Source organism: Salmo trutta, chromosome 25 (assembly GCF_901001165.1).
Source record: "Salmo trutta chromosome 25, fSalTru1.1, whole genome shotgun sequence".
NCBI classification, from domain to species: Eukaryota; Metazoa; Chordata; class Actinopteri; order Salmoniformes; family Salmonidae; genus Salmo; species Salmo trutta.
Window position 1 is genome coordinate 42,719,107 of NC_042981.1, and position 11,745 is coordinate 42,730,851.

General features: G+C 42.3%; 1 pseudogene; it reads right to left on the bottom strand.

Annotated features, from left to right (window-relative positions):
• Positions 1-584: 584 nt before the first annotated feature.
• On the bottom strand, positions 585-11,321 carry LOC115162598 (tryptophan--tRNA ligase, cytoplasmic-like; annotated as a pseudogene).
• Positions 11,322-11,745: the final 424 nt, after the last annotated feature.

An 11,745-nucleotide genomic window follows, 5' to 3' on the forward strand; every position in this document is an offset into this window, starting at 1 on the left:
CTTGCATTAGGAGGAACCCAGGGCCAACCGCACCAGCATATGGTCTTACAAGGGGTCTGAGGATCTCATCTCGGTACCTAATGGCAGTCAGGCTACCTCTGGCGAGCACATGGAGGGCTGTGCGGCCCCCCAAAGAAATGCCACCCCACACCATGACTGACCCACCGCCAAACTGGTCATTCTGGAGGATGTTGCAGGCAGCAGAACGTTCTCCACGGCGTCTCCAGACTCTGTCACGTCTGTCACATACTCAGTGTGAACCTGCTTTCATCTGTGAAGAGCACAGGGCGCCAGTGGCGAATTTGCCAATCTTGGTGTTCTCTGGCAAATGCCAAACGTCCTGCACGGTGTTGGGCTGTAAGCACAACCCCCACCTGTGGACGTCGGGCCCTCATACCACCCTCACGGAGTCTGTTTCTGACCGTTTGAGCAGACACATGCACATTTGTGGCCTGCTGGAGGTCATTTTGCAGGGCTCTGGCAGTGCTCCTCCTGCTCCTCCTTGCACAAAGGCGGAGGTAGCGGTCCTGCTGCTGGGTTGTTGTCCTCCTACGGCCTCCTCCACGTCTCCTGATGTACTGGCCTTTTTTTCTATCTGAACGTTCCACAACTTGTGCCCTGCTGAACGCAGTCCTGCTGAGTTTTGACATGGACGACCAACATTGCATTGAGATTTAGCACATGACTAACGCGCACTGGCTAGAAATCAAGAGGTCTCGGCATCATGAACTGTTTGACTGTCTCTTCTGAGACCGGCTTGCGTCTCTCCTGATGGGCTGTGATGATTGGCTGCAGGGTCTCTATCAGACTTCAACTCACCGGTAAGCAGGGCCCCACTGGTTTAGTCCTGGAGAGAGAGACACGGTACAGCAATGAGTGAGATGATTACTTAGGACACAACACAGCAAAGAACTGCCTTCATTTCCAGGAAATCATTAGTATGGTTGGCCAGTCTGTTTTAGCCACTCCTCTTTTAGTTCTTTGCCAGGCCAAACATGGCATCGATAGAATAGACGGCTACAGCACATAAAAGGAGAGGCACCAGGAATCTAGCTTTGTTTCCAAGAAATCTACAGTTTATCATTCTGATAAGATTTGACACACAGAAATCAGCATAGTGTCCATTTGGGGAGATTTCATTAACAGAAATTAATGTTATCTGACTAGGACAGTCAAATATCCTGCTCTGTCCAAGAGTGTTGATACCAATTAGAAAACTATTAGTGTGCTTATTTCTGATAAAGGTCAGTTATTCTCTACCTGTGGGTAGTCATGGATAGTATGGTTGTGTGGGTAAAAACAATACACCAATTAAAATGTAGGGCTATGAAGGTAACATTTTTTCTTACAAATAGTGTGACTGTGGGTTAAGAAAACACCAGACCCTAACCCTGGGCCGCAATACATGTTGAGTCAGTTCTGTCCATTGCTCAAGTCCAGGTTCAATAGGGTCTCTGACAGCTGTCGAGCAGCACGCTCCCCCACCTGTCGGATTCTCTCCAGCTGCTCGTCGTCCTCCAGGAAGAAGGTCAGGTACATGAAGGACACATCCACGTCAGGGTTGCCGCCATATTTCCGGTGCTCCTCTACCGTGTCCTTTCCCCCAGAGAAGTCGTGCTTGTTCACCTTGGAGATGATGGCAACAATGACAACACGACATGAAATACAGTTGTGATATCAATCAATAGAATGTAATGTATACTGAACAAAAATGAACGCAGCAATTTCATTGATTTTACAGTTCATATGAGGACATCAGTCAATTGCAATAAATTCATTAGGCCCTAATCTATGGCTTTCACATAAGTGGGAATACAGATATGCATCTGTTGGTCAGATACTTTAAAAAAAGGGCCTCACAATGGGCCTCAGGATCTATAAAAATGCCAATGGTGTTGGTTGTCCGTAGCTTATGCCTGCCCATTCCATAAACCCACCGCCACTCTGTTCACAATGTTGACATCACCAAACCGCTCACCCACACGACGCCATACACGTGGTCTGCGGTTGTGAGGCCGGTTGGACGTACTGTAAAATTCTCTAAAACAACGTTAAAGGGGGCTTATGGTAGAGAAATTAACTTTAAATTCTCTGGCCACAGCTCTGGCCACAGCAATTGCACGCTCCCACAAAACTTGAGACATCTGTGGCGTTGGGGTGACAAAACTGCACATTTTAGGATAGCCTTTTATTGTCCCCAACACAAGATGCACCTGTGTAATGATCATGCCGTTTAATCAGCTTCTTGATATGCCACACCTAGTGGATGGATTATCTTGGCAAAGGAGAATTGCTCACTAACAGGGATGTAAACAAATGTGTACATCATTTGAGAGAAATACGCTTTTTATGGTTATGAAAACGTTCATTAATCTTTTATTTCAGCTCATGAAACATGGGACCAACACTTTACATGTTGCGTTTATATTTTTCTTCAGTGTAATTTCTATTTCAGTTAACTGTATGTGGAACTAATAAAGTAAGGTAAGTGTATCTATAAAGCCCCATTTACATCAGAAGTTGTCACAAAGTGACCTCTTTCACACTAATAAGCTGAGCTGTACCAGTCTGGTTATGCATTCACTATTGCTGGAACCATGCTGTAAAGGACGAGGTGAATAGAAAATATCAGAGAAAGCACGGGTACATTTTGGGTTGGCAAGATAGTGTAAAAAGGGTATTAGAAAGCTTCAGTGTCACCTTATTTTTGATCTGCTTGGGCGTGTCTGTGAGGAAGGTGGAGGAGTTGGTCTGGGCCCCCTGCAGTGCGGGGAAGAAGGTTGAGTGCAGTAGGGCAGGCTTGGGGTAGCCGATCCTGGGGGCCACATCCCGGGTCATCCGGAAGTAGGGGTCCTACAGGGGTGGAGGAGTCGGGCATGGGTAAGTGGAGAGATATGTCTTCAAAACCATTATAGTGCACTCGATGTGATGCTAAATTACTTCCCTGTAAACATCTCAGATTGAACTTTACTGAGTTCTTTACCGTCTCAGTAACATGCTGTCAGACCCTACTAATCCTTCTGTTTCTCTCAAAAAAATAAATGTTTAACTTCACATGATATTATTCTGGCAAAATGAAAATATACAGTCACAAGCATAGTGTAGAAAGAAAGGTTGATTCTAAGGTTAATTAGTTGCCACTAGTTCAGCGCATTGAAGATGGTCAGTCAAAGCATCCCATTTGTAAAATGAGCTGGTAAAACTTTCTTCCAGATATCTTTCTCTGTTAAAGGTTAGCAGACACTGTGCATCCCAGTTGTGCTGTGAGGCATGACTGACCTGGTCTATGGCGCAGGGAATGAGACACTGGACGTCTTTTCTGCCCTTGAAGATCTGAGGGAGGGAAAGAGTTCCTGAACGACGGAGCGGCCTGGATGGCGATCTTTCCTTGGGTAGGAGAGATAAGAGGAATACTTAGCTGTTAAAAAGCATTCACCTGGTTCGCATTCATTAGCAAAACGTTTTGCTACGGAAAATGAAAATGAGTGTTTCTTATTGGACAGTTGGCCCTTGTTTTTTTCTGTCTGTTTTCTCCTGTTCGGTGTCTAGTGTTTCAATGTGAACTGTACTGATTACATTGTAGCACCCACTATGCAGATCAGAAGAATTTATAAAGTTTGTATAATTGCTCAACAGGTGTTGACGATTATCCTGCAATCTCTGACCGATGCAGTCACTTTCGCCAAATCCAAAGATGCCTTTGACCTGGTTGAATGTCACATGCTTCTGTATTTTCACCACATTCCTGTAGAAGTCTGGGGACGCCCTGTAGAGAAAAAACAATTAAGAGTTAAGAACAATCAGCAAAATACTGTAGCAGACATGACAGCCTCGTACCACTAGCCAGACATGGGTGAACTTTGAATAGGTCAATTATTTGTCACTGTGAGCTCCTTCTATTGAATGATAAACATTGGCTTTGTAATATCTCCCAGTCACATCAAGCTGTTTAGCCTACCACCCACAGCTAAGAGTTATGATGACAGGCTAGAGGAGAGAGAGAGTGAGAGTGAAAAATGTAGGCTTCTATCTGTATTGACTACTTTCAAATTATTGCAGTACAGCACCACCTTCTGTGAGATCAGTGAACAGACATGGGATAAATCCAAAGTAACAAGTCTTGTGAAAGAAACCCGTTTTTAGTATTCCCATGATGTATGAATGCTCAAACAGCAAAGAGCTCGATGAGGGGATTCTGAAACAGGCAGAATATCTAATTGTACTAAAATGGAATACGTACAGTCCCTGCACCTCTAAAGTAAACGAGGACCAGGGCTCGTATCCACAAATCTCCTCAGTCTGAGTGCTGATCTAGGATACGTTTTGCCTTTTAGATCATAACGAGTAACATTACATGGACAGAGGGGATCTGATCCTAGATCAGCACTCCTACACTGAGACACTTTGTCGATACGGGCCCAGAGACATAGTGGTTGGTTAGTTACCCCATGTAGTCCAGGTCAGAGAAAATGAAGGTCTTCTTGACGTCGAAGACGCAGGCGATGATGTCCTTGGCATTCTCCAATGCGTAGCGGTGACAGTCCTCCAGGGACAGGTCCTTCCACATTTACTTCTCATCGTCGTTCAGCTGGATGTCAAACGTGTCCTGCAGCCATCTGGGAACAGATGGAGGAGCACAACCCTTTACTCTCAACTGAATCCACTACGATACCAACTGGTCTTAAGCCTTCTTCTACAAGCCTGACTGAAAACGCTAGGGCTTAGGTGTTTTTGACATTATGCAGTGTGTTATATAGGCAGTGTGTTATACACTAGGTAGGGCTTCGTGTTTCCTGACAGCGGGACCTAACCAGGACAAGGTCTGGGATGTACCATAGTGTAGGGTTAATAGATGGAGTCTACAAAAATTATTGAACTTTCGGTGGTTCTTCATAGAGTCAACTCCATCCATCTCAATAATAGATACTAAAATGAATAGAGAAACAGTATAATAGCGGAGAGGAGCCTCACTTTGTGAAGATGAAAGGGATGAGGTGGCCCACATGCATGGCCTCTGAGGGTCCTCTGCCCGTGTAGAGGTAGAAAGACTTGTTCTTCTCAATCGCGTCCAGAACCTGGTGCATATCTCTGAAAAAGAGCAACAGCACACAGTTACAGCATATAACATATCCTAAAATGCCCACAAGGTAAAATGAGAGCAGATTAAGACTAGATTCTTAATACAATTTGGTATCAATTGCTCATGCTCAATCCCAGATAGACAGACACGCCGCCCTCTAGAGTACATTCAAATAAATTAATAGGAATGAGGAACTCGGTGATGACAAGCACAGCTGTCATACTAGAGAAGTGAACAATCTGGTGACTGTATTGACTGGTGCCACTGACCTGTGAGAGAAGAATATTCCTCTGCGAAAAACCGGTGTGCCTTCTGTCCCGAGACTATTCTGTTCACCATCTCCCGGTCAATCTTCCTACTGCCAAACCTCACTGGAAAAAAACATGTTACAGCAGTCCCCTCTTCCTTTCCTGTGTAAGTTTATTTATTTATTTTGTAATTATATGATTCATACTATTTAAAAGATAATTGTTGCTTGATATGCATTGTTACGAATCCCTTTGGCCCTGCAGTCTAGGGGGGATGGAAATGAGACCCGTAACATAACTTATGCAAATTATAACAGTGAAAAGGAACAGTGAGAACAAAAACCACAGACAACTTATGTCTACCGTCAAACACTCATGGTTTATTTTTAAACACACGGTAAAGGGGGGCGGGAAAAGGGGCTGAGCTGGACCCAAGGAAAGAAATAATAAGTACTCAAAAACACCCCTAAGCTAGACTACCTGCTTCAACAACAGCTAGCTCACTAACCAATAAAATACAGTGGGTGGTCCGCCCAGTTCTAACTAGTGTTCTTTAGACAATATTTACCTACGGGTAGTGTATGCCCATGGGCGACTTGTCTTGGTACCCCCTTTTCCCACCATCAAACAAACAGTCAAACACCATAACAAAACAATACTCACAGGATAATGGACAAAGTGACATGTAGTTGCAAAAACAAAAGAGAGATCTCCAGAGAGAACTGATTGGGATACTTTTAAACCAAGGGAAAGGGGATGTGATCGGGTAAGGGAAAAGGAGCAGGTGTGTCTTCTGATTAGCAACTGATTGGCGACTGATTAGGGAATGATGATTGCCACCTGTGAGTAGGGGAGGAGAGAAAATAAATACACACACAGGATACCTGTATCCGTAACATGCATCGTTGTAACAAGTCTTCTATTTAGTCATTCGGAAAAGTATTCAGACCCCTTGACTTTTTCCACATTTTGTTCTAAAATGTACTACATTATTTTTTTCCTCATCAATCTACACACAATACACCATAATGACAAAGCAAAAACAGGTTTTTAGAAATTGTAGCTAATTTAAATACAAAAACATTTACATAAGTATTCAGACCCTTTGTTGAAGCACCTTTGGCAGCGATTACAGCCTTGAGACTTCTTGGGTATCACGCTACAACCTTGGCACACCTGTATTTTTCCCATTCTTCTCTGCAGATCCTCTCAAGCTCTGTCAGGTTGGATGGGGAGTGTTGCTATACAGCTATTTTCAGGTCTATCCAGAAATGTTCGATCGGGTTCAAGTCCGGGCTCTGGCTGGACCACTCAGAGTGACCATCGGTTTCTTGGTCACCTACCTGACCAAGGCCCTTCTTCCCCGATTGCTCAGTCTTGGTGGTTCCAAACTTCTTCCGTTTAAGAATGATGGGAGGCCACTGTGTTCTTGGGGACCTTCAATGCTGCAGACATTCTTGGTACCCTTCCCCAGATCTGTGTCGAGCCACAATCCTGTCTCAGAGCTCTAGGGACAATTCCTTCAACCTCATGGCTTGGTTTTTGCTCTGACGTGCACTGTCAACTGTGGGACCTTATATAGACAGGATGATCAATGGAAACACAATGCACCTGAGCTAAATTTCAAGTCTCATAGCAAAGGGTCTGAAAACTGATGTAAATAAGGTATTTCTGTTTTTTTTAAATACATTTTCACTTTGTCATAATGGGGTATTGTGCGTAGATTGATGAGGACATTTTTTATTTAATTAATTTTAGAATAAGGCTGTAACAAAACAAAATGTGGAAAAAGTCAAGGGGTCTGAATACTTTCCGAATGCACTGTATGTTTCCCATAGTGTTGCCTCTGTTCTGATCTACTATACCACGCCATGACAGTGGATTTTGGTTAAAAGGACATGTTTATCAAATAAACACGGGTACATCAAAGGAAATATTCAAAATGTTTAACAATAATTCACATACATGCACCATTCAGATTTTATGGCATAGCTGCCAATCTACTCATTCAACTTGCATCAGCTTGCGTGTTGGGGGAAGTGTTCGGGGGAAATGTATCTTCTGAGAAACAAGTACTTGATCTATATAGTTCTACTATGCATTTTATTTATTACCGTAATAAGAGAAGTTATAATATTTACCGTAAATTCCGGACTATAAGCCGCAACTTTTTCCCAGCCTTTGAACCTCGCGGCTTAAACAATGATGCGGCTATATATGGATTTTTCCCGCTTTCAATTTTTTTTTCTCCAAAAAAACACATTCTGTGACGTGCTCAGTTTTTTTGGCGGCATGAAGCTTTCATTAGACCAATGAAATTGCCGAACGGGTTACGTCAAACAACTTTTTTGTTTACTGTTTAGATTAAATCGAGCGCTCTCAAACTTCCCATCATTCTGATTACGGTAGTCATTTTGTCACCCTCATCATGGCAAAGACACGGAGAAATGCATATGATGCAGCTTTCAAGTTGAAGGCGATTGATCTGGCTGTTAGAAAAGGAAATAGAGCTGCTGCACGGGAGCTTGGTCTTAATGAGTCGATGATAAGACGTTGGAAACAGCAGCGTGAGGAATTGACTCAGTGCAAAAAGACAACTAAAGCTTACTGATAATTTTTTATTTTTTGTTACAAGCCGTGTTTCGTTAAAGCCTATTTATTTTTGTTACAAGCCGTGTTTCGTTAAAGCCTGTGTAAAGTTAATTTGTTTCAATGTACCGGTAGGCACCTGCGGCTTATAGACATGTGCGGCTTATTTATGTTCAAAATAAAAAAATAAAAAAAATTCAGTGGGTGGGGCTTATATTCAGGTGCTCTTAATAGTCCGGAAATTACGGTACATGTCAAAACATTAGAGAAAAGCCAGTCTCATCAAATGAGAAGTTCATAAAGAGAAATGCATAAATGATGATGCAAGTCTGGTCAAAATGTCAACGGTGCCTGCCCGGAAATGTTTTTTTGTTCTGATCTGGATCTATGTCAAGTAATGCAAGGGGAAGAAATGGCACAGCAGCCATTTTGGGAGGGGGTGTGGATGATCACACACCATAGCAGTCACCAAGTTTCAAAATAAAGGTTCTGTGCGATTGTTGAGTGAAGTGTGCGCCGTGCAAGTTAGGATTCAGGGCTCTACACTGACCTTTTTTACAATGAGCATGTGTACGCCTAAATTAAAAAATGTAGAAGCACAAAGAAATGAAGGAGCACAATGAAAAATATGAGGCAACAGGCCGTTTTCTTTGTAGTAATGGTGCAAGCACGACTGTCATGCATCTGCCCTCGGTGTATTCTCCATGGCACTCAGGGGCCGTGGTACAGTGAAGTAATCGTCGCAACAATTATCATCAGGGTGATTTTTTTCTAGGCACACTGGTGCTCCTAAATTTAGATTCCAGGTCGCACAGCAAAATATTTAGGCGCATATGCGAGTAATATGGTCCCACTGTAGAGCCCTGGGATTCCGCCCCCAGAGATCGAACATTATGATTTTCCCTCTGACCTATCAGCTTGTCGTAGTCCATTCCTTTGGCGCTGGTGGTGGACACGTTCCAGGGGTCAACCATGTCGTCCCCATTAGCAGTTGCTGCTGGCCCATTGTCTTTTGAAACGTCGCTTTCCGAGGGTGGACACCCAGCCTTATAGTCCTGACCCGTTGCCTGCTTGTCGTCGTCTTTGAGCTTCAGCAACAACTGTACAGCAGCATCGATTGTTAGATTCTCATATAGGTCCATTGTGGTCATATCCCCTGCCCCGTCTCCCTGACAGTTTGTCATCTTCAACCTAGTCAAGACCCATTTGGAGAGATACAAGGCTATGTGACACAATTTGACATGCAGTAGCTTACTTCATGTACGTTAGCTTTTTACCCAATGCAATCGCATATATGCTAGCTAGATAGCATGTCTAGCTGATACATAACATCGTAAGGAGTGCATAGTTACTAGTATGCCATAAGACTGCATTTTGGTTTTTAAGTTTCTTTGCCTCGGGAAAGTAGCTAGCGAGCTAATGTATGAGCCATGTATATCAACAAAACACACGTGGCTGTCAAGGATTGTTTTTGAAGTTCACTTACATAGCTAATGAACAGCAATGTCTAGCTGTCTGGTTTTGTTATGGTAAATGAGGCCACCAACCTGTTAGGGTATAGGGGGCAGTATTGAGAATTTTTTGAAAAAATGTGCCCATTTTTAACTGCCTCCTACACCTACCCAGTAACTACAATATGCATATACTTATTATATATGGATAGAAAACACCCTAAAGTTTCAAAAACTGTTTGAATGGTGTCTGTGAGTATAACAGAACTCATTTGGCAGGCAAAACCCTGAGACAGATTCTGACAGGAAGTGGATACCTGATGTGTTGAATTGACTTTGAGCCTATGCCATTGAAAAACAAAGGGGGTGAGGTATATTCTGGCACTTCCTATTGCTTCCACAAGATGTCCCCAGCCTTTACAAAGTGTTTTGAGTGTTCTACAGTGAGATCTGACCGAATAAGAGCCATGGAACGTGATGGTCCATTAGACATCTGGCGCGCGATTTGATGGTGGGTACTCTCATTCCGAAACGTTTTAAAAGAAAACCCAATGGTCCGCCTTGAATTTTATTCATGTTCTGGTTAAAAAAGGCCCTAATGATTTATGCGATACAACGTTTGACATGTTTGAACGAACGGAAATATATTTTTTCCGTTCTTGAAGTGAAGTGAAGTCCGGCTGGCTTAGATCATGCGCTACAACACGGAGGTTTTTCGACATAAATGATGAGCTTTTTTGAACAAAACTACATTCGATATGGACCTGGGACTCTTTGGAAGTGACATCTGATGAAGAGAATCAAAGGTAATGGATTATTTATATAGTATTTTAGATTTTAGATTCCTCCAACATGGCGGTTAGTCTGTATCGCGATGCGTATTTTTCTGGCGCAGTGCTCAGATTATTGCAAAGTGTGATTTCCCAGTAAGGTTAATTTAAAATCTGACAAGTCCATTGCGTTCAAGAGATGTAAATCTATAATTCTTTGAATGACAATATAATATTTTAGCAATGTTTTCTAATATTAATTAATTATTTTGTTGTCATGACTTGACTGCCGGTATTGGAGGGAAACGATTTCCTGAACATCAACGCCATAGTAAAACACTGTTTTTAGATATAAATATGAACTTGATAGAACTAAAAATGCATGCATTGTCTAACATAATGTCCTAGGAGTGTCATCTGATGGAGATTGTAAAAGGTTAGTGCATAATTTTAGCTGATTGTATGGTTTTGGTGAAGCCTGTCTTTGAATCGACAATGCATTGCACACCGCTATTGTCAATGTACTCTCCTAACATAACCTAACTTTATGCTTTCCCCGTAAAACCTTTTTGAAATCGGTAAACGTGGTTAGATTAAGAAGATGTTTATCTTTCAAAGGCTGTAAGTTAGTTGTATGTTTGAGAAATTTGAATTTGTACATTTATTTGGTTTCAAATTTGCCGCTCTTGAAATGCACCTGCTGTTGATAGGGTGCGCCACGGGTGGCACGCTAACGTCCCAGGTAGCCTCAAGAATTAACAGAAAGGATGGTTGCCATAGTTTCCCCATAGCGTTGCCTCTGTTCTGTTCTGATCTACAACTCCATGACAGTGGCTTTCGGTTGACCGGACATGTTTATCAAATAAACACGGGTACATCAGAGGAAATATGCCAAATGTTTACAAATAATTCACATACACGTACTGTTCAAATTTTATGAAGCCGCCGGCGCTGCCAATCCAGTCATTCAATTTGCATCAGCTTTCGTGTTGGGGGAAATGTATCCACTGAGAAACAAGTACTTGATCTATATAGTTCCACTATGGATTTATGTATTATCTTAAAAAGATAAGTTATAATATTTACACGTTAGAGAAAAACCAGTCTCATCAAATGAGAAGGTCATAATAAGAAACGCATAAACGACAATGCAAGTTTGTTCAAAACGTCAACGTTGCCAGCCGGAAATGTATTATTATTATTATTATTATTTCGTCTTCCTTGTTCTTTGTTCCTCCTTCTTCCGGCTTCCTCCTTTTTCCTTCCTTCTTCTTCCATCTTCTTCGGTATATTGGCGATCGCACAATTTAATGTGCCTTCCGCCACCTACTGTGCGGGGTGTAAACAGGATTTCCCAAAATTTAACTAAATACCAAAACAACTACCAATACCAAAAAATAAAATAATAATAATAAAAAATAAAACAAATTAATCAAACAACTTTTCTGTTAAAAAAATAAAACAGATCTGATCCCTACAAAGGCTCAAGGGGAACCTGGGAGGGCGGGTCTTCCAGCACCAGTACCCCTTGCAAGTCTTCAGATGTAAAATCCTTAAGTCCCAAAAACGTTTCTGACGCATCCACAATAATGTACAGTTTCTTAGAT